The sequence below is a fragment of the Hyla sarda genome, chromosome 8 (genome assembly GCF_029499605.1).
Source record: "Hyla sarda isolate aHylSar1 chromosome 8, aHylSar1.hap1, whole genome shotgun sequence".
Classification (NCBI taxonomy): domain Eukaryota; kingdom Metazoa; phylum Chordata; class Amphibia; order Anura; family Hylidae; genus Hyla; species Hyla sarda.
Window position 1 is genome coordinate 142,937,844 of NC_079196.1, and position 26,759 is coordinate 142,964,602.

General features: G+C 45.0%; 1 protein-coding gene across 4 annotated transcripts in view; it reads left to right on the forward strand.

Annotated features, from left to right (window-relative positions):
- Window positions 1–26,759, forward strand: part of HECW2 (HECT, C2 and WW domain containing E3 ubiquitin protein ligase 2) — a 660,271-nt gene that overhangs the window by 201,728 nt on the left and 431,784 nt on the right. The window lies entirely within an intron of this gene.

Genomic DNA, 26,759 nt, shown 5'->3' on the forward strand with positions numbered 1-26,759 from the left:
TCGAGTATAAGCCGAGTTTTCCAGCACGATTTTTCGTGCTGAAAACACCCCCCTCGGCTTATACTCGAGTGAACTCCCCCACCCGCAGTGGTCTTCAACCTGCAGACTTCCAGAGGTTTCAAAACTACAACTCCCAGCAAGCCAGGGCAGCCATCGGCTGTCCGGGCTTGCTGGGAGTTGTAGTTTTGAAACCTCTGGAGGTCCGCAGGTTGAAGACCACTGTGGCCTTCAACATCATTCAGCCCCCTCTCACCCCCTTTAGTTCTGAGTACTCACCTCCGCTCGGCGCTGGTCCGGTCCTGCAGGGCTGTCCGGTAAGGAGGTGGTCCGGTGAGGAGGTGGTCCGGGCTGCTATCTTCACCGGGGAGGCCTCTTCTAAGCGCTTCGGGCCCGGCCTCAGAATAGTCACGTTGCCTTGACAACGACGCAGATACGTCGTTGTCAAGGCAACGGCTCTATTCCGGGCCGGAAGCGCGGAGAAGAGGCGCCCCCGGTGAAGATAGCAGCCCGGACCACCTCCTCACCGGACCACCTCCTTACCGGACAGCCCTGCAGGACCGGACCAGCGCCGAGCGGAGGTGAGTACTCAGAACTAAAGGGGGGTGAGAGGGGGCTGGATGATGTTGAAGGCCGCAGTGGTCTTCAACCTGCGGACCTCCGGAGGTTTCAAAACTACAACTCCCAGCAAGCCCGGACAGCCGATGGCTGCCCGGGCTTGCTGGGAGTTGTAGTTTTGAAACCTCTGGAGGTCCGCATGTTGAAGGCCGCAGTGGTCTTCAACCTGCGGACCTCCGGAGGTTTCAAAACTACAACTCCCAGCAAGCCCGGACAGCCGATGGCTGCCCGGGCTTGCTGGGAGTTGTAGTTTTGAAACCTCTGGAGGTCCGCATGTTGAAGGCCGCAGTGGTCTTCAACCTGCGGACCTCCGGAGGTTTCAAAACTACAACTCCCAGCAAGCCCGGACAGCCGATGGCTGCCCGGGCTTGCTGGGAGTTGTAGTTTTGAAACCTCTGGAGGTCCGCAGGTTGAAGACCACTGAGGGCGAATGATGAGAAGAGGATGATGAAGGGGGGGGGGGTGTGGGGATGATGAAGGGGGGTGGGGATGATGAAGGGGGGGGTGTGGGATGATTACAAGGGGATGATGAAGGGGGGATGTGTGGGATGATAAGGGGATGTGTGGGATGATGACAAGGGGATGATGAAGGGGGGATGTGTGGGATGATAAGGGGATGTGTGGGATGATGACAAGGGGATGATGAAGGGGGGATGTGTGGGATGATGACAAGGGGATGATGAAGGGGGGATGTGTGGGATGATAAGGGGATGTGTGGGATGATGACAAGGGGATGATGAAGGGGGGATGTGTGGGATGATGACAAGGGGATGATGAGGATGTTAATGACGGGTCTGGATGATGACAGGGGGGGATGAGGTATTTCCCACCCTAGGCTTATACTCGAGTCAATAACTTTTCCTGGGATTTTGGGTTGAAATTAGGGGTCTCGGCTTATACTCGGGTCGGCTTATACTCGAGTATATACGGTAATTAAGATTAAGAGGTGCGCAAGTGTTGTACAGGAGTTTCACTGTTTATGTAACTCTCTAAGTTATGTAAACAGTGTAGCTTGTGGGGCTACTTCATTTTGTAACTCCCATTAATGTCACATTAATGTTTCCCCTTTGTGGGCAAATCTCTTTAGTGAATATAAAGGAGATCATTGCATAAAATTCATACATAATGTTGGTAAAACCCATACAGAAAAATAGTAGGTGCACGTAATAAATAAATAAGTAAATAAATAAAAATACATAAATAAAACTAATAATTATATATTGGATAACCAAATTGTAACAGTAAATGGGATAACTTAAACTTTCAACACATGATATAACCACTGAGCTATGAAGGCCAGTAACATTACAGCCATGCAATGATTTTTTACTTACCCTCTCCGCTAAATACTGATGAGGGATACAGTGAGGCTGTGATTCATGCTATTAGCTGCTCCTGCTTTTGTCTCCTTTCTCTAAAATATGATCCAGAAACAGAGAATATAATGGCCCGGATTTACTAAGATAAACTATGGAGATATGGGAAAGGCTCACTAAATGCTGATGGGTCCCTAGTTGAGAGGACAATTTTTACACGTATACTCTAAGTTACTTACATTACTGCACTCGAGGGACAGGGACATAATACTCCCCCTTTATAAAGCATTGGTACGGCCTCACCTGGAATATGCTGTTCAGTTTTGGTCACCTGTCCATAAAAGGGACACTGTGGAGCTGGAAAGGGTGCAGAGACGCGCAACTAAACTAATATGGGGCATGGAACATCTTAGCCATGAGGAGCGATTAAAGGAGTTACAATTGTTTAGTCTTGAGAAGAGACGTTTAAGGGGGGATATGATAAACGTATATAAGTATATTAATGGCCCATACAAAAAATATGGAGAAAAACTGTTCCAGGTTAAACTCCCCCAAAGGACGAGGGGGCATTCCCTCAGTCTGGAGAAGAAAAAATTTAGTCTCAAGGGGCGACACGCCTTCTTTACCATGAGAACTGTGAACTTATGGAACAGTCTACCTCAGGAACTGGTCACAGCAGGAAAAATTAACAGCTTTAAAACAGGATTAGATACATTCCTGGAACAAAATAACATTAATGCTTATGAAGAAATATAAAATCCCATCCCTTCCCCAATATCGCGCCACACCCCTACCCTTCAATTCCCTGGTTGAACTTGATGGACATATGTCTCTTTTCGACCGTACTAACTATGTAACTGAGATTCTTGCCAATAGTTGGAATAAAGGAGTTATCCAGTGAAAACACATTTCTACAAATAGAAATGTTAGCTGAAAGTAAATAGGAAAACGCAAAATGCCTTTTCCACTTGGTGTTTTTCAGTTTGGTGTTTTTTCACTCCTCTTTGGTGGTTTTTCAGCTCTTTGGCAGTTTTTCAAAATCGCAGCATGTTGAGACTATGGCCTTTTTTTTTTTACTGAAATCGTGGCGTTTTTCTCCCATAGAAGTCTGTGGGAGTGAAAAAACGCCCCAAAAAAAACATCATGTGGCTTTTAACTTTTAACGTTGTTGCAGGTGGTTTTTATTTTTTTTTGGGGACTTTAGCAATCCAGAAAAGGGATGGAGATACCTTTTTTTTATTTTTTTATTAAATTTCATAGGCTACCATTAAAAAAAAAAAAAAGTACTGTAGGGACGGAAAAAATTGTGTTTAACAAAATGTATATTTTTTAGAACAAAATGTTTATTAATTTTTAAACAGGGACCAATTTATGTGGGCGGGCAGGGACCTAAAAATGTAGCTGGCAATATTAAAAAAAAATTTTTTTTAAATGTTTTCTTTATTTTTTACATTTTTTAGGTACTACTACTCCTAGCATGGAACAGACTGTTTCATGCTGGGAGTAGTAGTACCTGTACTAATAAACAGATCGCCCTGGGTATATCTTCTAACACCCGTTACGATCCTCCTAGGCAGCAGTTAAGTTCTCTTCACATCACAGGTTCATATTTCTCGCTGACAGCTATGATTGGCCAGATGGTCCCAGCCAATCACCGCTCTCAGCGGCATATACGAATCTGTGATATGAAGAGAGCAGGGTGTTAAATATTTATACCGGTCATAGTTTATGACCTGGTCACCATTGGAGAAATAAGTGAGAACTTACTTGTATTAAAAAATAAAAAAGCTTGACATCATGGCAGACAGAATAAAACAAGAAATCTCATGTAAAAACAGTCCTTGTATAAGTAGTACAGTAGGAATGGTAGGCCTGTCCTTAGAATTGTGTCACCATCTGAGGTTTGAGTGAGCTGGATCCATCTTGGGAAGTCCTAAGTTAGCCTTGTCAGGCTAGGCCCCACCTTCCTTCCTCCTTGGTTAGCTTGGCTTGGCTTCCTTCATTAGTCTTGCGGCACTTGTAATGGTAGTGCCCCCTTGTGTTGCAGACTCTTATGTACCATAACTATGGTGTGTTTACTATGATTGAAGTGCGTCCTTTTTTTTTTTTTTTTAATCAGATAATTTTTATTACGTTTTTTTGTAAACACATGTTAACAATAACATACAGTCCCCAACAACCCCCCCCCACACACACATAGAACCATTCCGTCTCAGCCTCACCCCATCAATGTCCCACTACCCTCAGCGTACATAAGTCAGAAACTATAAACCAGTTTCAGCAAATCCCCACCAAACACAAGTTTGAGTAAAAAAGAACAAATTAAAAAGAAAGAAAAAAGGGGAAAGGAAAAGGATAGAAACACTTAGACCCTCGAAGTCATGGACATTAGCGTTCGCAATCACATTCCACTAAATCCCCCACACAGCCATTCTCATACACATCAGGGAGGGAAACGCAGCACATCAGGGCACTCCAACCTTAGCTCTCTTGTCAGCCCTTCCATTCAGAACCACATATTAGAGGACCCATCCCAAGCTAAGATACTTCTGCAGGGGGATCAAAGCTTTGCACCCAGGGACCCCAGACACCATCAAACTTCCTCTTCACTTTGCGCTTAGTATAGATCCCCTTTTCAAGTTTCACTATGTGAGCTACTCTTGCAATGAGATCAGCCACTCCCGGAGGAGAGGATGTGATCCAAAACTGTGCGATCAACTTCCTGGCTTGATACAAGATTCTCAGGATCCCAACCTCTGCCAGGGAGGGCTCCCGACCACAACCTATAAGTCCAAGTAGGCATTCCTTGGGAGTTCTATTAATGGTCACCCCATACACTGTTCTAATGAGCTGCAGCACCTCAGTCCAGTAAGTCAGCAAACAAGGGCACGTCCACATCATGTGTACCAGGTGAGCCTCTAGCTCACCACATCTCGGACAGGCCGAGTCAGACCTAACCCCTATCATATGAAGAAAGGAGGGAGTCTTATATACCCTGTGAATAAAGAACAGTTGAGACAGCCTATTAGATTCCGATAGAGACAAAGAAGGGGTAAGTGCCAGCACAGTGCTCCATTCCTCATCAGTCAGGATCCCAAGGTCCCTCTCCCACTTAGACCAAACCGTCAAAGGGAAACCCTCATGATGGAAGCCAAGTAGTTCCCCATAAAGCCAAGAAATTACGCCAGCAGAATCACGTTTAGTCACAGTAGATTCCAGAACCCTATTAGACTGTACCCGTAATTCCCTCACCCGATTCTGCGATTCATAGGCATGGCAAATCTGTAAATAACTGTAAAATGAGGAGCGCGGTAGGGCAAACTCCTCCCGTATGTCTTCAAATGACCGAACAACCCCCTGATCAGCTAACTGACCCAACTCACAAAGTCCCCTCCTCTCCCAGAACTCGGCATCAGCATAGGATTTAAAGACCGGCAAGCCAGGGTTATGCCACAGCGGAGTAAATTTAAAATAATTGGTAATACCCAAGAGTTTTCTCGCGTGGCCCCAGAGCTTACACAGTAGGCGAGTCGTAGGAGAGGAGTCAGGAGGTCTGGTAAGGGCCCCAATCTCCAAAATGTGCAACGGTATCCTACCCCCATGTTTGACCATAAACAATCGACCAGTAGGTCCCAATGTGGAGCGAGCTGCCCATCCCCTCACCTGATGCAACTGCGACGCAAGATAATACAACCATGGATTCGGTAATGCAAGCCCCCCTGAAGCTTTACCCCGCTGTAATGTTTCCAATTTAATCCTAGCGGTCCCACCCCCCCAAACCAGTAACCTGAATAGTCTCTGAATTCTCTGAAAGTGAGCCATCTCTATCCACACCGGGGAATTCTGCAATATGTATAACAGTTGCGGCATAAGAACCATTTTGACTAGATTAGTACGTCCAACTGCCGATAGTGGGAGCTTACACCATACGGACACTTTTTGGGAGCTTTTATCTAGAATGGGGAGTAGATTGCGAGGAACAAAATCATGTAAGGAGGGAGTAATGTGAATACCTAAATATTTAAAGCTAGAGACTATTTGTATCTTAGAAATAGTTATCTGAGGCACCTCTGGTAAAGGGTCCAGAGGCAACAGGACCGACTTGTCCCAGTTAATGAGTAAACCTGAATACGACCCAAATTCTGTAATGAGGGACATCACCGGGGCTAGTGAGCGAGCTGTGTCTCCCAAAAACAACAACATGTCGTCAGCATACAGAGCCACCCTTTCTTCCACAGTCCCATACCGAAACCCCCTTACATCAGGTGACATCCTTAGAATGTTTGCCAGAGGTTTAATAGCTATGGCAAAGAGCAGGGGCGACAGGGGACACCCCTGTCGCGTACCTCTCTGCAGGTCAAAGGTCGAGGAGGTCCATTCGACACTGCCAAATGCCTTGGTAGCGTCCAACGAAAAATGATCGGGCCCCCGCACCATCCGGGGACACCTTTAAATTGAGATACACCCTCCTAATGTTATCAACTGTGGATTTGCCGGGCATAAATCCAGTCTGATCCCCATGGATCAGTGAAAGTATGACCCCAGCCAGCCTGTTAGCGAGTACCCGAGCCAGCAGCTTCACATCTGTACACAAAAGTGAGATCGGCCTATATGAGCCCGCACAAAGAGGGTCCTTTCCAGGATTAGGAATCAGTACAATGATGGCTTCCATCATGGAGCGAGGTAACGAACCCTCTGAAACCGCTGACTCAACCACCCGCAACAGCTGCGGCAGTAAAACACCTGAGAATTTTTTATACACCTCACAAGGGAGAGCATCCGGGCCCGGGGCTTTTTCATTATTTGCATCTTTCAATGCCTGTTCCAGTTCCTCTAGAGAGATGGGAGAGTCCAGCTCTCCCCTCTGCTCCCAAGTAAGGCAAGGCAAACTAGCACTGCGGACATATTCCCCCAGCGCCCCCTCGGAACAGGAGACCCTAGTCGAATACGCATCCTTATAAAAAGCCAACATTATCTCCATAATCCCATTATCATCAGTGACCTCGCAACCCTGTTCATCCCTAAAACAGCTAATAAACGTAATCCCCTGCTGCGCTCTAGCAACCGAGGCTAGCAATTTACCAGTACTTTCACCACATTCAAAATATCTCTGCTTAACAAAAAAGCGTTTATACTCAGCAGCTTCCTCCAAGTACACTTTATAATCTCCTTCTGCCTGCAACCAAACCTCTTCCGTCATCTGGGAGGGAGCCGAGACATACGCATGCTCAGCTCCCACCACAGACAATCTCAGCTTCTCCCCTTTCTCCCTTGTGAACGATTTATGTATACTTATATCACGTATAAAAAGCCCACGCAAGTAAGCTTTAAGGGAATCCCACACCGTAGAGACTGAGGCCGAACCCATATTCAGGGCAAGATACTCCCAAATCTCTGCACAGACAGTGTCAGCAGTAGTCAGTACCTGCAACCAGAACGGATTCAGTCTCCACAGGGGGCGCACCCCTCCCGCCCTGCCCGTGAAATCCAGGTGAAGCCTGATAGGGGAGTGATCTGAAAGGCCTCTAGCCAAATATTCTACCTTCCTGACCATTCTAGCCATTTCCCCATCCCCAATAGCCAAGTCTATCCTAGAGAGGGTCCTATGCGTGGCCGAATAGCAGGAGTATTGCATGACTGAAGCATTGCGACAGCGCCACAAGTCAAAAAGATCTACTTCAGATATTATATTAGCAAGGCCAGTCGGCCTAGAGCGAGGGGGGGGTTGAGATTCCCAAAACCTATCCACCGAGGCATCCAAGACCTGATTAAAATCACCATAGATAAGTACTGGGGCCACTGGGAAACCCGAGATTATAGAGAGAACACGGTGCACAATAGTACTACTATAAGGGGGAGGGATATATAACCCCACTAATATAATCATGCGGCGAGACACCTCACCCAACAAACAAACATATCTACCCTCCGGGTCAATGCTAGAGGAGAGGACACGAAACGGGATAGATTTATGGACCAATATACTAACTCCTCTAGCATGAGAAGAAAAGGTAGAATGAAACGAATGACCAACCCAGGCTCTATGAAGAACCTCAGTGGTGGTTCCTGTCAAATGGGTCTCAGTAAGACATAGTATCGCTGGCTGAAAATGCCTCACCGCATTAAGAACAGCATAACGTTTAGATACATCCCCCAACCCTCTAACATTCCACCCTATAAAATTAAAGGTAGCCATCCTAATGAAGTAGATAGGGAGACATTAGCCCCAGAGTTAGCAAGCACACTCACGGGGCCCGGGAACAACCACACGGGGATCAGAAGCACAATCAAAAGAAGCAGTCGTAGAGAGCAGAAAGCAGCGGAGGGAGAGACGGAAAACACACCCAACAAACAGGTAAAAACAAACCAACATCCAAATTCAACACCCCAACATAACCACACCAGTCGCCGCGGCACACGGCATCCAGGAGCGCAAACATACCCACACCAGACATCCACACAGTTGAAACATATCCAGGGAAGAAACCAGGATGAGAGGATGAAGGTGAGCGCATATCGCAACCAGTCAGACAGCAGGCCACACATACCCAAGCATGCAGTAGTGGAGCCCCTTCTTCTATGTTACCAATACTGGACATATCCCTTCTGAACATTGGTCAGCAGATCCCAACCCAGGAGACCCCCACCCACCCCCAGAAAATTAAACATAACATCTCCAAATTATACAAAGAATAATGCAGACCCGCGCCCCCACCACCCCCCACCACAAAAGTAACAGTATCAGGTGTCCCCACTCAGGAAAGGTCAGGTATAAGAACTTAGACAAGTCATAATAGCAAAGCACTAAGAGCACATATCCGACAGGGCAGTACAAAGTCAATCCGGATCAGGTTCCGGTGAGCCCCTGCGGGCCCTCCGGCACAATTAAGCTTCATGTGAGTCCAACCAACAGACCGCAACATCCACTCCCTCAAAGAAATGGGTAGTCCCCAAAGCAACCACCCTCAGCCTGGCAGGGTAGAGCATAGAATATGGCAAATCCAGGGTGCGCAGTCTTTTTTTCACATCCATAAAGGAGGCGCGTTTCTTCTGCACCTCGGCTGAGAAATCCGTAAAAAAGGAAATAACATGGTTGTCCACAGTCACTGGTTGCTTTTCTCTGGCCAGTTTAAGAATTAAGTCTCTGTCACGGTAATGTAAAAGTGTCACTAGCATAGATCTGGGCGGACCACCAGGAGGGAACGGTCTCATAGGGACCCTGTGAGCTCTCTCCACAGCAAAGAGAGGGGTCAGATTATCAGCACCAAACACTTCCTTTAACCAGGTTTCCATGTACTCTGTTGGTGTACGGCCCTCACACTTCTCAGGCAGTCCTATTATTCGCACATTATTACGGCGCATGCGATTTTCCAAATCATCTGCTTTAGCTTTGAGAAAATCAATGTTCTGACAGTAGAGTAGAGTCTCGAACTATAGGCACCACAGTATCCTCCACATCACTAATCCGACTCTCTACAGCAGAGGTGCGCTCCGTCACTTTCTGTAAATCATGACTCAGTAAAGAAATAGCAGACTGTACTGTGCCCACTTGAACGGTCAGCTGAGATAATGTAGTGTTACATCGTTGTATTTCTGCAAATACTGCGGCCAAAGTAGGTTCAGTGGCAGGGACATCCGGGGCACCAGCCTGCGCACCAGATATAGCAGGAGGAGTATTCGGCAATGATACATGTGATTCCACAACAGAAGCTTGCAGAAATGTGTCATAGTCCTCCAGAGGGTCCAGGGGGGTCCCTATATCTACCATAGGAAGAGGGGCTCCCACACAGACCGGAGAGTCGGGGGATGACCGTCGTAGCGCAAACTTCTCCAATTTAGCCGCTACTTCCTGCTGAAGGGTTAATGTATTCCTAGACGATGAATGCCTGCTGGTTCCCTGCTGTGAGGGACCAGCCCCCTCCTTGTTTCTCCGGCCCATAGCAAAATGCAGTCAATGAAACAGTGAAAACCCACAGAGTGGTACCCCTCAGGTTACTAACTGCGCACCAGCCAGGTACTCAGCTCACAGTGTTATATGTATGAAATGTCCCAGCAGATGTAGGGTGAGGGGGGGAGGGCACACACGTACCAGGAGCAGGGGTACTGGAGGGGCAGCAGGAGAGAGAGTACAGCCAGTACCTCCAAATACTTGTAAAGAGTCCAGTCCCAGAAGTAATAGGGTAGTCAGAGGAGGGACCCCTATTGCAGAACAGCAGTCCAGCGGGGCAGCCCTAGAAGCTCCCAGTGACATAGGGGCAGGCCCACCGCACCAGAGGGAGCCCCAACTCCCAGGGACGTTTCCCAGGTGCACCCCGAGGAGGACAGTCCGTTTCACAGCCCCGCAGCCCAGCTGGGCCTATCAGGTACCTTAAGCAGGGACTCCGGCAAGAGACCCCGCAATTCCGGCAGCAGCGCGGCCTCTCCGTCACCGGACGTCGCCACCCGCACTCCAGCAGCGAGGTCCCGAACAGCAGGCAGACGGAGGACACACCGGGCCCACGGGGACTACAGAGGATGGCAGCCGCTTCTCCACAGCACCGGAGCGCCACTCACCACCCGCCGCGATCCGGACCGGAAGTTGAGGAAGGCCCCGCAGCTCGGTAGACCCGATCGCCCACTCCAGCCGCCACAGTCCAGACCGGGCACCAGGATCCCCCGATGCGAGACCCCGGAACAGGTAAGTGGATCTTCAGCTCCCCCAGGAGCGCAGCAGCCAGCAGTTTCGGGCAGGAGGATACGGGAGGCTGCAGGCTTTGCTCAAACTTCACCAAATCTCCCGATGGAGCCACTGCAGGGGTCCCTATGGTGGTGGGAGATGTCCAGGGAGGGACAGGAGCAAAGTCAGTGCAGGATGGCAGGGATATTTAAGGATAATCAGGTAGGATGGCAGGAGCTCCAATCTCACACGTCCGATCAGGCCGCCATGCAGACCACGCCCCCCGAAGTGCGTCCTTTACATATGGGGGGTTGTTTATCCTAAGTAAACCTGTGTCTTCTATCCATAAATATACCTATATAGTATATATCTCCTCCTAATGGGTTGGCTTGAATATATCTTTAACTTATGGGTGTATACATTATGTAATTGCTACCTTGTTAACTGATTGGATACTGCTACCCTAACATACATGGTACTTCTGCAGTTTCAACATGACTATGTGACTATTCCCCTGTTACAAATAGTATATACTGAACTAGTGTGCCATGCATACCTCCAGCTCAGCAATTCTATCTAAAGGTTTCAGCTGGCTCAACGCAAAAAATCCCATTAGCCCCAATAACTTAAATAATAATGTTAGACCCAATAACTCAAAAAAATCCCATTAGTCCCAATAACTTAAATAGTACAATTAGCCCTTATGACTCAAATAATAACATTAACCCCAATAACTCTGAAAATCCCATTAGTGAGACTATATGTGTAAAACTTAATGGAAATGTAAAGTGTATGTTCACAAATGCCAGAAGCCTAGCAAATAAAATGGGGGAGCTTGAGGCCTTGATACTGGAGGAACATATTGATATAGTTGGGGTCACTGAGACATGGCTGGATTCCTCGCATGACTGGGCCGTTAATCTGCAGGGGTTTACATTGTTTTGCAAGGATAGAATGAACAGAAAAGGTGGTGGAGTCTGTCTGTATGTAAGAAGTGGTATGAAAGTCAGTGTGAACGATGCCATAGTGTGTGATGATTCTGAGGATGTGGAATCACTGTGGGTAGAATTACAAAAGGAGGGAAATACTGAAAAAATAATATTTGGTGTAATCTACAGACCCCCTAATATCACTGAAGAGATAGAAGGTCGGCTGTATAAACAAATAGAGAGGGCCGCCCGGGCAGGTACAGTGGTAATAATGGGAGATTTTAACTATCCAGATATAGATTGGGGCCGGGGGCTGGCTAAAACTACAAAGGGGAGAAAATTCCTAAATTTATTGCAGGATAATTTTATGGGCCAGTTTGTGGAGGACCCAACAAGAAGTGATGCCTTGTTGGATCTGATCATTTCCAACAACGCAGAGCTGATTGGTAATGTAACTGTGCGGGAAAACCTTGGTAATAGCGACCACAATATAGTTACTTTTGACTTAAAATGTAGAAAACAAAGACAGACGGGGAAGGCAAAAACATATAACTTTAAAAAGGCAAATTTCCCTGGGCTGAGAGCTGCACTACAGGGCATAGACTGGGGGGAGGTGTTCTCAAATACTGATACAGAAGGTAAATGGGACATCTTTAAAATCAACTCTAAATAACTATACAGCTAAATATATACCAAAGGGGAACAAATATAAACGATAAAAACTAAATCCTACATGGCTGACAAATGAGGTTAAAAGAGCTACAAACAACAAAAAAATAGCCTTCAAAAAATTCTAATCTGATGGGTCAGCTATAACATTTAAACAGTACAAGGAGCTTAATAAAATCTGTAAAAATGTAATAAAAACAGCAAAAATTCAAAATGAGAGACAGGTGGCCAAAGAAAGCAAAACTAATCCTAAATATTTTTTTAGATATATAAATACAAAGAAACCAAGGACAGAACATGTAGGACCCCTTAATAATGATAATGGGGAGGTTGTCACGGGCGATCAAGAGAAGGCGGAGCTACTGAATGGGTTCTTTAGTTCTGTATATACTATGGAAGAAGGAGCTGACATTGGCCAGGTCAGTGCTGGTAACACATCATATAATGTATTGAACTGGCTTAATGTAGAGATGGTACAAGGTAAGTAAAGTAAATGTAAGCAAATCTCCAGGGCCGGATTGACTACACCCAAGAGTTCTTAGAGAGGTAAGTTCAGTAATATCTGTACCCTTGTTCATGATATTTAGAGATTCTCTGGTGTCTGGTATTGTGCCAAGGGACTGGCACAAGGCTAATGTGGTACCAATCTTCAAGAAGGGCTCTAGGTCTTCGCCAGGCAATTATAGACCAGTAAGTCTAACGTGCATTGTGGGTAAATAGTTTGAAGGACTTATAAGGGATTACATACAGGAATACATAGGGGATAATAGTATTATAAGTGATAGCTAGCATGGGTTTACTAAGGATAGAAGTTGTCAAACCAATCTAATTTGCTTTTATGAAGAGGTGAGTAGAAGCCTTGACAGAGGAATGGCTGTGGATATAGTGTTTCTGGATTTTGCCAAAGCGTTTGATACTGTCCCTCACAGACGTCTGACAGGTAAGTTAAGGTCCTTGGGCTTGGAAACTTTAGTTTGTAACTGGATTGAACACTGGCTCATGGATCGTACCCAGAGAGTGGTGGTCAATGATTCGTACTCTGATTGGTCCCCGGTTATTAGTGGTGTACCCCAAGGTTCAGTACTGGGCCCGCTGCTGTTTAATTTGTTTATCAATGATATAGAGGATGGTATTAACAGCTCTGTTTCTATCTTTGCAGATGACACCAAGCTTTGTAGCACGGTACAGTCTATAGAGGATGTGCATAAGTTACAAGATGACTTGGATAGACTAAGTGTCTGGGCATCCACTTGGCAAATGAGGTTCAATGTGGATAAATGTAAAGTTATGCATCTGGGTACTAATAACCTGCATGCGTCGTATGTCTTAGGGGGGATTAAACTGGCAGAGTCAATGGTAGAGAAGGATCTGGGTGTACTTGTAGATCACAGACTACAGAATAGCATGCAATGTCAGGCTGCTGCTTCCAAAGCCGGCAGGATATTGTCATGTATCAAAAGAGGCATGGACTCAAGGGACAGGGACATAATACTCCCCCTTTATAAAGCATTGGTACGGCCTCACCTGGAATATGCTGTTCAGTTTTGGTCGCCTGTTCATAAAAGGGACACTGCGGAGTTGGAAAGGGTGCAGAGACGCGCGACTAAACTAATATGGGGCATGGAACATCTTAGCTATGAGGAGCGATTAAAGGAGTTACAATTGTTTAGTCTTGAGAAGAGACGTTTAAGGGGGGATATGATAAACGTATATAAGTATATAAATGGCCCATACAAAAAATATGGAGAAAAACTGTTCCAGGTTAAACCCCCCCAAAGGACGAGGGGGCACTCCCTCCGTCTGGAGAAGAAAAGGTTTAGTCTAAAGGGGCGACACGCCTTCTTTACCGTGAGGACTGTGAATTTATGGAACGGTCTACCTCAGAAACTGGTCACAGCAGGAACAATTAACAGCTTTAAAACAGGGTTAGATACATTCCTGGAACAAAATAACGTTAATGCTTATGCAGAATTATAAAACTACATCCCTTTCCCTTATCCCCTTACACCTTTCCCTTCAATTCCCTGGTTGGACTTGATGGACGTATGTCTTTTTTCAACCATACTAACTATGTAACTATGTAACTTAACCTAAATGTCCGGTCAGCCATCTTGGATTGTATAATCTTGTTTCACAGATTACAATTATATTAAAAATGTATAATATTTTACACAGGGGAGCAGAGTAGTGCGGCCGGCCGCCCGCTTCTATATCTTATACAGGAGGATCGCACTCCTGACAAACGCTGCGATTGTCCTTCATCCGTCTGAGATGCGGAGCAGCTTTCTCCTGCGCTCCGCATCATTGCACTATACTCTGGGCAGGCCAGTGATGTGAATAGAAATTCACATCACTGATTCATATTTCCCACTGAGAGCAGTGATTGGCTGCCACCATCTGGCCAATCACTAGTGTTGCTCGCGAATATTCGCAATGCAAATTTTATTCGCGAATATCGCATATTCGCGAATATTCAGGAATATAGCCCTATATATTCGCAATTACGCATATTCGTAGTTTTATATATTTTTTTTCACAGTACACATCACAGTGATCATCCCTCTCTGCTTCCAGCTTGTGTGGTATAAAGAAGGCTCTAATACTACTGTGTGAGACTGACGTACGAATTTTTGCCTATGCAAATTTTTGCATATGCTAATTATCACATATGCAAATTTTCGCTTATGCTAATTTTCGCATATGCGAAAATAATGCGCGAATATGTGAATTTTGCGAATATATGACGAATATATTATATTAGAATATGGCCTATGCTGCTCAACACTACCAATCACCACTCTGGGCGGCATATTTGACTCAGTGATGGGAATTTCTATTCACATCATTGGCCGGCCCAGAGTATAGTGCAGAGATGCGAGCGCTGTAGAGAGATGCTCCGCATCTCTGCAATATGAAGGACGATCGCATCGGGTGTCAAGAGTGACACCCGGGGCAATCTCTCTATTAGTAGAGGTACTACTACTCCCAGCATGGCACAGCATGGCACAGTATTGGTACTACCTAAAAATGTAAAAAATTTAGAAAAAACACACTTTATTAAACACATAATTAAAGTAAATTGCTAATAAAAAGTTTAACAATATTATTTATAGAAAATATAATATTTTTTATATATTTTTAACCCCTTAAGGACCCTTGACGTGTACATCATGGCACCCTGGTACTTAAGTACCCATGACGTACGCGTACCTCATGGGAAATTCCAGTCCCCGCCGGGCGGGGATCGGACCGGGATGCCTGCTGAAATCATTCAACATGCATCCCGTGCAAATGCCAAGGGCGTGATGACGCCCCCTCCCCCCAATTCGCAGGTGAATTCACACTTGCAATTTGCGCAATTCCAATTTCATACGGGTCTATGGTGACCCGGAGACCCGGAAAATAAGGGGGGTCGGGGTTGTCCAAGACACCCACGATCCCCCTGAAGGAATAGGAGCAAGGTGGCAGGGGTGCCACCCCTCTTATACCTGCTAATGGTCGTCAAGAAGCGACGACCAATTGCAGATCAGGGCGGGGGGGGGGGGGGGTTAACTTTCGGTTTCCCCGTTCTGCCCAACCACAACAGGTGGGGCAGATCAGGGAAACCGACAGAGGACTGGCACCGAAGTTCCACTTACCCATTCGATGGCAGCGGGCAACGGGGATCGGCGGGCGGCGATGTCGTGCGGCTGGCTCCCTTGATCCTATGGAAGCCGATGAGCTGCCTAGCAACATCTAGAGGGCTACAGTTTGAGACCACTATACAGTGGTCTCTAAACTGTAGCCCTCCAGATGTTGCAAAAATACAACTCCCAGCATGCCCAGACAGCTATTTGCTGTGTGGGCATGCTGGGATTTGCAGTTTTGAAACAGCTGGAGGGCTACAGTTTGGAGATCACTGTGCAGTAGTCTCTAAACTGTAGCACTAACATGCTGGTGTTGCCCCATACTTTATATTTTCACAAGCGGTATAAGGAAAAAAAGACCCCCAAAATTTGTAAGTAATTCCTCCTGAGTACAGAAATACCCCATATGTGGGCGTAAAATGCTCTGCGGGCGCACAACAAGGCTCAGGAGTGAAAGCGCACCATGTACATTTGAGGCCTAAATTGGTGATTTGCACAGGGGTAAGAACATACCCCATATGTGGATGTAAAGTGCTCTGTGGGCGAAGAGAAAAGCCATTGGGCTTTTGAAGAGAAAATTTGTCCGGAATTGAAGGCCATGTGTGTTTACAAAGCCCCCCTGGTGCCAGAACAATGGACCCCCCACATGTGACATCATTTTGAAAACTACACCCCTCATGTATTGTAATAAGGGGTACAGTGAGCATTTACGCCCCACAGGTGTCTGACAGATTTTTGGAACAGTAATCCATGAAAATGAAAAATTACATTTTTCATTTGCACAGCCCACTGTTCCAAAGATCTGTCAAACTCCAGTGGGGTGTAAATACTCACTGCATCCCTTATTAAATTCTGTGAGGGGTGTAGTTTCCAAAATGGGGTCACATGTGGGCGGGGGGATCCTCTGTTCTTGCACCACGGGGGGCTTTGTAAACGCACATGGCCCCTGACTTCCATTCCAAACAAATTCACTCTCCAAAAGCTCAATAGCTCTCCTCCTCTTCTGAGCATTGTAGTTCACCAGCAGAGCACTTGACTTCCACACATGGGGTATTTCCATACTCAGAAAAGATGGGGTTACACATTTTGTGGGTCATTTTCTACAATTACCCCTTGTAAAAATTAAAAATTTTGGGAAAAACCTGCATTTTAGTGAAAAAAAAAATCATTTACACATCCGACTTTAACAAAAAGTCGTCAAACACCTGTGGAGTGTTAAAACTCACTGTCCCCCTTGTTACGTTCCAAAATAGTATGCCATGTAGGTTTTTTTTGCTGTTCTGGCACCATAGGTGCCTCCTAAATTCGTCATGCCCCCAAAAAAACATTTCAGAAAAATTTGCTTTCCAAAAGCCAAATGTGATTCCTTCTCTTAGCATTGTAGTGTGCCAGCAGAGCACTTGACGTCCACACAGGGGGTATTTCCATACTCAGAAAAGATGGGGTTACAAATTTTGGGGGGCATTTTCTCCTATTACCTAAATTTGGGGGAAAACTAGCATTTTAGTGAAAAAATAAATCATTTACACATCTGACTTTAACAAAAAGTCGGCAAACACCTGTGGGGTGTTAAGGCTCACTGTACCCCTTGTTACGTTCCTTGAGGGGTGTAGCTTCCAAAATAGTATGCCATGTGTTTATTTATTTATTTATTTATTTTTGCTGTTCTGGCACCATAGGGGCTTCTTAAATGTGACATGCCCCCCAAAAACCATTTCAGAAAAACTCACTCTCCAAAATCCCACTGTCGCTCCTTCCCTTCTGAGCCCTCTAGTGCACCCACAGAGCACTTGACATACTCATATGAGGTATTTCCTTTCTCGAGAGAAATTGGGTTACACATTTTAGGAAGCTTTCTCTCCTTTTACCCCTTGTAAAAATTCAAAAACTGGGTCTACAAGAACATGCCAGTGTAAAAAATTAAGATTTTTAATTTTCTCCTTCAATTTGCTGCTATTCCTGTGAAACACCTAAAGGGTTAACAAACCTTTTGAATGTCATTTTGAATACTTTGAGGGGTGCAGTTTTTATAATGGGGTCATTTATGGGGTATTTCTAATAAGAAGGCCCTTCAAATCCAGCAGAGAGCACTGTGCTTGTGATGCCAAAAAGAAAGGAATTTCCTCTGTAGCATTAAGCACCTAATAAGTACTGGAAGGATTAAGATTTTTTAATAGAAGTAATTTACAAATATGTTTAACTTTCTGCCACCAGTTGATTTAAAAGAAAAAAGGTTTTCACCGGAGTACCCCTTTAAAAAATGCAACATTTCCAATTTTTTCATCATATTTTGGAATTTTTCACCAAGAAATGATGCAAGTATCGACAAAATGTTACCATTAATATAAAGTAGAATATGTCACGAAAAAGCAATCTCGGAATCAGAATGAAAGGTAAAAGCATCCCAGAGTTATTAATGCTTAAAGTGACAGTGGTCAGATGTGCAAAAAATGTCCGGGTCCTACACTGAAAATTGTCTGGGTTCCTAAGTGGTTAATATTGCTGGCTACATTGTTTGATCCCTGCCCGCCCACATAAATTGGTCCCTGTTCAAAAATTCATTAACATTTTGCTCTAAAATATAAACTTCAATACAATTTTTTTTCCATCCCTACGGCATCCTTTTAATTTTTTTATTTTGTACCCAACAAGATTCTTAAACGCCAAAGGGCCCAAAAGTGCAATTTCCGCCCAAAGGAAAAAATTCCAGAAATAACGCAAGAAAAAAAAAAAAACAAACGCAGGAAAATGCCATGGCATTTTTTCTGCCATGTTTTGGGTGTTTTTTTTTGGCCAAAAAAACGTCCAAGTGGAAACTTAGCCGGAGTGACGAAAATAAATAAATAAATTGAATATAGATATTTATTACTAACAATGTTTAGCAACCTCCTTAGAGTGAATAATACACAGTCCCCTACAACTTATGGGGACTACATTACGGTGAGCAGTGCACCAACAATCCCTTTTCTTTCAGGATACTAAACCTAGAAGAGTGTCAACAGCCACAACAGCACTACATGTTTTGTTTGTCCTTATGCTATGGAGTATCTTTTTATTACATCTGGATACTTGCTAGTGCATAAAAACTGTTATGGATCACTCACACTACGGAATCTCTACACACACTATGGAAATTCCATTTGTAACAAGTGCTGTCATAACAAGCCGGTTCTATGACCATTCGAAAAAGCGGCATCCCAAACAGCTGAGAGGACGGTGGAAGGGACCTTACCTACCTCCTCGCCGTCTGATCGGTGCTTTTATACTTCAGTCAGCCATAGCAGGCTGGAGCAATAACAGTGATCAATGTTACTCTATGGTGCAGCATTAAACAGTAGTAAAATAAAACATATATAAATTCGGTATCGTTGTAATCATATGGACCTACAGAATACAGAATTACTGAAAAGTGCAATGTGTAGAAATGGAATACCCTTCCTTTATAACCCCACCCTAAAGGTTAACTTTTATTTGTGTTAGAAATAGTACTGGTATAACCAAAAATTAAAAACCCCAGTATCGCCAGTGTAGCTATGTAATATGATCCTTGGTTAGGAATCTAGTGTTGTTTACGGCTGGAAATGTAACCGTTTCTCCACTAGGGGATTTTTTGTTATGATGACCATGTGATCCTTTCAGCACCAATTTCTATATTCCACATTAACTAAGATTGTCGGGTTTTTTAAATCCCTACATATTAGAATTTGCCTTCACAAACATTTCATCAGGTTTACAGTCTACCTGTTGATTAGTGTATTTAGTTGGGTTTTGATGTACGCCTCTCTCCGTTCAGTTATTATTATTTAGGTGGATATTATGGGACAATTTGCGCTAAATTTTACACCTAACATCATTAGTCAGGCTTTTTATTTACCCTATGATGTTTTTATAACTGCTTTGTCAGTCTTATCGTGAAAGCAAGAAAAACCTGATGTAAACACAAGAAATCTGTCAGAACACACTAAAGAAAAGCAAAAAAAAACAAAAAACCCTACAAAAAGTGTTGCCTTTTTCTTTAGAAGTAGAGAAACACATTGGCCCATATTTACTAAACTGCTATTGCAAACAAAGGCCGCTTCTAAATTTTATAGCACTGACAGCACGGAGCACAGCATAGCAACTGCCCTCCTACTGGCTCAGGGAAAGGAGCACAAAGAGACTGTCCTAGAACATGGCCCCTTTTATTTTACTAAACTAATGCACTTTACTTCCAGAGGCTCTTGTATAGGACACAGAGCTCCCAGAAGGGCAGTGTATTGGTCGAGTATAATGAATTAAACAGTGTACATAGTGGGGGGCATGGTGCGCTGACAGTACCAAGTCTCCCCCACCTCTGTATGGTTGCACTATGGTCGAACAAGACAGAGATAAGTAAGGCTAACTGTCATGCTAATCAAAGCACACAAAGAGAAAGCCAGAGCCTGGGACCATGAAGTAATGCCCATTGAAATACTTTAAGGGTGCGTTCACACTGCGGTATCTCCGCTCGCTGAATTCCGCGAGCGGAGATTCCACCTGTCGGCCGCCACCGAGAAAACCATTGACAGCTATACAGTGCTCGCTGAATCCGCGCAAAGAATGAACATGTTCTTTCTTTGCGCGGAACAATTTAAGCAGCGGAATTGTCCGCCACTGAAATTCCGCAGTGTGAACGGGTCTCTCGGAGACCCATTCACACTAATGTTAAGTTCACACCGCGGGAATTCCGTAGTGTGAACGTACCCTAAGGGTAGGGTCACATGTAGCGCATCTGCAGTGTTGAATCTTCAGCTTTCAATGAAAGACCATCCAGGATCGATATTTGTGAGTAGGTTTATTCAGTGTCGACAGTGGAGGCAACCAGCACACAGCTCACATGCTTCAGCTATGATGGGCATAGTAGTCTACCGCCCCCAGCATGGAGTAGTTTCTTATAGGAAAGAAATTTGTATATGTGATGGACTGACGAGGGACCTCTGTGTCCCCCTCTGCCAAGAGCGACTTCTCCTTCCAGACAAGCCCCAGCATACCACTGGCAATATCTCTAGGCAGAACTAGAGAATATTGCATCCCCTTATCCAAAGAACCAGGCAACACCAGTCTTTTAGGTATAAAGATCAATCTTTATTCAGGAACCAGTGTCTCCTTTTATAGGAAGGACATCACAAGGGAAGGGGCAGTAAAGACAATACAGCTGGCAGTGAGTCTGGAAGATTATCCAATAAAGGTAATTAGTTCTCCCTATGTAGTGCCTTTTTCTGAATTAGTGCCTTGTGCAGAATGTGTACCGTGTGTATTTTAATAAGATATCCAACGAGGAGCTTTATGTCACTGGACCACATTAGGGCTGAGTTCACACGGCCGTCTAGACCCGTCCCGTTCTTCACCCGCCAAAAAAAAAAGACAATAACGGATGCAAAGAGATGTTATCCATTTGTATCCATTTGGATCCGTTATTGTTCAGTTAATAAACCAAAAAAAAATTATAATTTTTTTGTTCTGAGCATGCACAGAAGTAAAAACGGATTGAAAAAACGAATGCAAACAGATAACATTAAAGGCTCATCCGTTTTCCATAGACTTCAATGTTAAATTTACTGTATCCTTTTTTTCTTCCGTTTTTTTTTTTACAGGAGAAAAAATACTGCATGCACTATCTTTTCTCCCTTAAAAAAAAAACCCTGAAATGAGCACAGACTGGTTGCAAATGGCTGTGAAAGGATTGTAAAAAAAAAATCCCATTGACATCAATGGGATTATTTTACAACCATTTGTTATCTTTTTACAAGCATCAACAATGGAACCTAAATTGGGGGAGGGGGGGGACGGGGACAGGCGGCGGTGTGAATGCACCCTAACTGAGGGGCTCAAACTGTGGAAATAGTGATGTCCTAAAGTCCATCAAAGTCCCGATCTTACTCATGCCTGCCCATTAAGCTAGTCAGAGTTCCGCTCAGTCACTCTTCCATAGTCACTCTTCCATAGCCATAGTCCTCTGGGAGCCCAGGCAACAATAGCGAAGGGGTAGGGTGACTCTATGAACAGTCACAGTGCTCCCCCTAACAAAAGCGGCAGACCCGGTGCGATCCCAACGGATCCACTTGGGGCTGTCCACACCACAAAACTACCAGTCCCAGTTGTCCTGGTCCTCCTCTCGGTCGGGGGTGTGCGGCAACAATGTAATAAAATACCAGCAAACCCTGCATGAAGCCCCCCAAAAAAATTTTTCCAGTCACCCGCCCCCATCCGTAGTGCATGTGAAGGAGGCTAGCTTCTGAACCCCTCCCCAACAACATTTCCCAAACAAAGCCTCCATGCGTCAGCGGTCGGAGGGGCAGAAGGCCGATTACCTCCACACCCGGTTGCAATATCTGCCACTGGGGAGCCGCATGACTGTGACAGCCCCTGTACTGTTCCACAGCCACTGGGGATCCAAGTCAACTGTCTCGGATCCCGGCTGGACCGGGTCAGGGATCACGATCCCCTCTGTAACTGCAGAGCTGCTGGGCAGAATGTAGAATAACTCTTCCCTTATTCCGGCGCCTCAACTGGGGATGTGATCAGTAGGTGGAGAGGGAGGTTGACTGCCTCCTCACCCGGTTGCAATGTCTGCCACTGAGGAGGCACACTGTTTGTGTCACCTCCCGAGAACGTCTGTACCAGCCCCTGTACCATTCCACAGCTGCTGGGGATCTGGGCCAACTGCCTGGGATTCAGAGCAGAGCTGTTAGCAGTGTTCGGTGCTGGGCAAAGTGTAGCAGAACTCTGCCCTGATGCTGGCGCTTCAGCTGGGGTGTCGTGACCAAATACTGCTAGAGTGTCGCGGTTAGGTGTGCAATCCAGGGGAAGGGGAGGACAGAGACCAGCGGTCTCGTCTGTGCCGGTTTCCTCTGCTGTACAGAGCTCGGGACCCTAGAAATCACCCTCAAATAAGGAAAGGTAGTCTTCCTCGAGGTACCATTCCTAGCATGTCAGCCAAGATAGATCTGGTTCAGGTACCTCTGATTGCGGCAGTATCTCTCTCCGCTTATCCTGGGTGTCCCAGAGCTTGTATGCCTCGGTATGGCCAAAGTCGTACCACTCCTCGAATGCATCCCACAATAGACCAGACCAGTCGAAGTCTGTCCCTTTCAGAGAACAAGCTGTATTTGACTCTGTATAGAAAAATATAATGAAGAAATTATATGACCAGTCCTCAAGGATAGTGAAATAAGAAAAAATAGAAAGGGGAAAGAGCAAAAAGGAAGAAGCAAAAAGATGGAGATAAAAGATATAGAAAAATTGACAGATGGTAGGTCACCAATAAAAGTAAGAGATAAATGGAGATGAAACTAATAATGACTAAAGTAATCCTATCTTGATTATTTGAAGCAAAAAGCAAAGGTGCCAGCTCACTCCTGTAAGCGCGCGGATTGGATTTGGACTAATCCAGGTAAGTAGTAGGCAGAGAAAGGAATATCCAGCGCAGACTCTTTGTGCAAAGGAACTTCTTTTATTGGCTAAAATGCATGTTGCTATGGGATACAGCAAGGATTCATGCGGTGACGCGTTTCAGCCCGTTGGGCCTTAGTCATACACATGATGCACAAAGAGTCTGCGCTGGATATTCCTTTCTCTGCCTACTATCTTGATTATTGTAATAATAAAAATACCTGCAAAATATAACTTAAACAATAATGTGCATTTATTGAGTAAAAATGATATTAAAACACCTGGGCAGGGCCCTTGCCCAGGTATTAGAAAAAATGTGCTTATTAAAAAAAAAATTTTTTTTTAAAAATTATAGATTGCCAACCTTCTTATAAAAATAAATATGTAAATGTTCATAAAATATTTTGTATCAGATAGCAGCCAATGTCCAAAGCCAATATAATAGTTATAATCTAGTTTAGCAGCCACAGTGGTTAGAATTGTTCATCACATGTTCATCACACTTTTAAGTAAAGTGGAAGTTATAACTGTATCTCTCATCTCATCTGCTACATTTAACAAACACTTTGTATCTATTTTGTTGCCAATACAGTACATTGGCTTTATGTGATGAACAATTCTAACCACTGTGGCTGCTAAACTAGATTATAACTATTAAATTGACTTTGGACATTGGCTGCTATCAGATACAAAATATTTTATGAACATTTACATATTTATTTTATAAGAAGGTTGGCAATCTATAATTTTTTTTTTTTTAATAAGCACATTTTTTCTAATACCTGGGCAAGGGCCCTGCCCAGGTGTTTTAATATCATTTTTACTCAATAAATGCACATTATTGTTTAAGTTATATTTTGCAGGTATTTTTATTATTACAATAATCAAGATAGGATTTCTTTAGTCATTATTAGTTTCATCTCCATTTATCTCTTACTTTTATTGGTGACCTACCATCTGTCAATTTTTCTATATCTTTTATCTCCATCTTTTTGCTTCTTCCTTTTTGCTCTTTCCCCTTTCTATTTTTTCTTATTTCACTATCCTTGAGGACTGGTCATATAATTTCTTCATTATATTTTTCTATATATTTCTTGGTCTTTGGGTAATCAGACCTTACCAGTTAACCTCAGGCTAGTCATTGATTGAGCTGCACTGCCCTTGATTTTATTCTACTGTATTTGACTCTGGCTGCCCGCAGCTTGCCCACCAGTACAGTGCTTGGTAATGAGCCTCAAGCTCCATTTTTTGCTGTACCAATCTGTGCACTCAGTGTCCCCCTCCGCCAAGAGTGTCTTCTCCTTCCAGACAACAAGCCCCAATATACCACAGGCAATATCTCTAGGCAGAACTAGAGAATATCACATCCGCTTAACCAAAGAACCAGCGAACACCCAGTTTTTAGGTATAAAAATCAATCTCTCTTAATTCGGAAACCAATGTCTCCTTTTATAGGAAGGACATCACAGGGGGAAGGGGCAGTAAAGACAATACAGGTGACAGCGAGTCTGGAAGATTGTCCAATAAAGGTAATTAGTTCTCCCTATGTAATGCCTTTTTCTGAAAGTATCATGAAAACAGCAAATAAAGGTATTTTAATAAGATATCAAACAAGGAGCTTTATGTCACTGGACAACATTAACTGAGGGGCACAAACTGTGGAAATAGTGAGATCTTAAAGTCCATCAAAGTCCCGGTCTTATTCATGCCCGCCCCTGAAGCTAGTCCGAGTTCCGCCCAGTCACTCGTCCATAGTCATTCTTCCATAGTCCTTAGGGAGCCCAGGCAACAATAGCGATGGGATAGGGTGACTCTCGGAACCGTCACTAATATATAAGGGGCAAGTATTCTCCTTAGGGGGGAGCACCGCTTCCAGTGTATAACTGAGATTTAAAAAGGCCATTAGCACTCTGCAGGCTTTCTGGGTAAGGAATATGCAAAGCAGCTCATCACACCACCTTCTCAGGTAGCATGCCGTAACATCAGCTCTGGCTCCAGTTACGAAGTCTCAGAAACTGATTGGGATTCATGCCAAGCCAGAAATCTCCCCAGAAGGGAAGAACACCCATCTGCAGACAGCTGTTTTGGGCTGCTTGCCCCTTATCAGTACAGAGCAGGGTGTTCTGGCTTGGCTTGAGACTTCGTAACTTGAGCCAGAGCTGATCTTAGGACATGCTTCCTGAGAAGGTGGTGTGATGAGCTGCTTTGCATATTCCACACACACACACACACATATATATATATATATATATATATATATATATATAGGAAGCCTATCAGACTGAATTTGTGTGAGGGGCGGGAATTCCCACACCCCTCGCACCTCTAGGCGGAGCCATGTTAGGGGAAGGAGTATAAAATGTCCCTGCATCATGTAGGCGGGGCGTACGTGATGTTTGCGGAAGGACGTCGGCAGTTGGTCCGGGTCTCTGAGTGGGGCCATGTGTGTATGGGGCAGCAGAGGATGAGCGTAGCCGTTCGAGATAGCGTCAGGAGCGGTTCAGTAAGCGGCGGGCTCCGGCAAGGTTTCTTACCTTTTGGCTGGTGTCCTGAGCCGCAGCATTATGCTCCCCGGGAACCGGGGGGCGGCTACCGGCACCAGTATTGTTCTGGCCGGCTGTACGGCTGGTCTGCACAGCTGGCGCTCCCTTGATAACCGCTTGCGGTCTACTGTTCTATCCCGGGGGTCTCCGGCAGGAGCCGCCCACTCGTGGCCGCGCAGCTGGGAAGGGGCCGGCGTCCCACGTGTCTAGCCTGGGACCGGCATCCCACGTGCTTTTGCTTACCATGGTGACTGCAGGCTTGGTTGCGGCGGACGGCGTCTGTTTGCCTCAGCAGGCCTGCGGTATCGGTTTTTAAGCCGCCTAAAAAAATAAAATAAAAAGGCTCTGCCTCAGGCCTGAGGATTCGGGAGCCGGAGCGCATACGACCAGAGTATAGTATTATTGTCATAACGTTACCAGCACAGAATTGCAGAGGGTATTTAGTGTTGTAAGGGGGGGGAATGTTTGCATGCCGGCAGCATTATATGCTGGACGCCTGTCGCCCTCAGAGCCCCAATGTTGCATCCTCGGAGGGACTGGAGGGGGGGGGGGCTTCTAGCTTCTCGAGGCAATTTGAGCCATGTCATAATAGGGTACCAGCATGCAAGTAGTTCCTGTGCTCATTTCATACGGGTTGTAGTGTTTCCACGATTTCATTCACTGCGCCATTACCATAGATTCATTCATAACTGGGCGATCATTATTTACAAGCCTGCATTCCGTGCATTCTTACAACATATTACATATGTACACTGCGCATTTTCTGCATTTATACCGTTCATTACGTTCATACCCTGTAGTCACTCATTACGTTCATACCGTGCAGTCACTTATTACGTTCATACTGTGCAGTCCCTCACAGCATTTATACTGTGCAGTCACTCTTAAAGGGGTAGTCCAGTGGTGAAAAACTTATCCCCTATCCTAAGGATAGGGGATAAGTTTGAGATCGCGGGGGGTCCGACTACTGGGGCCCCCTGCAATCTCTCTGTACG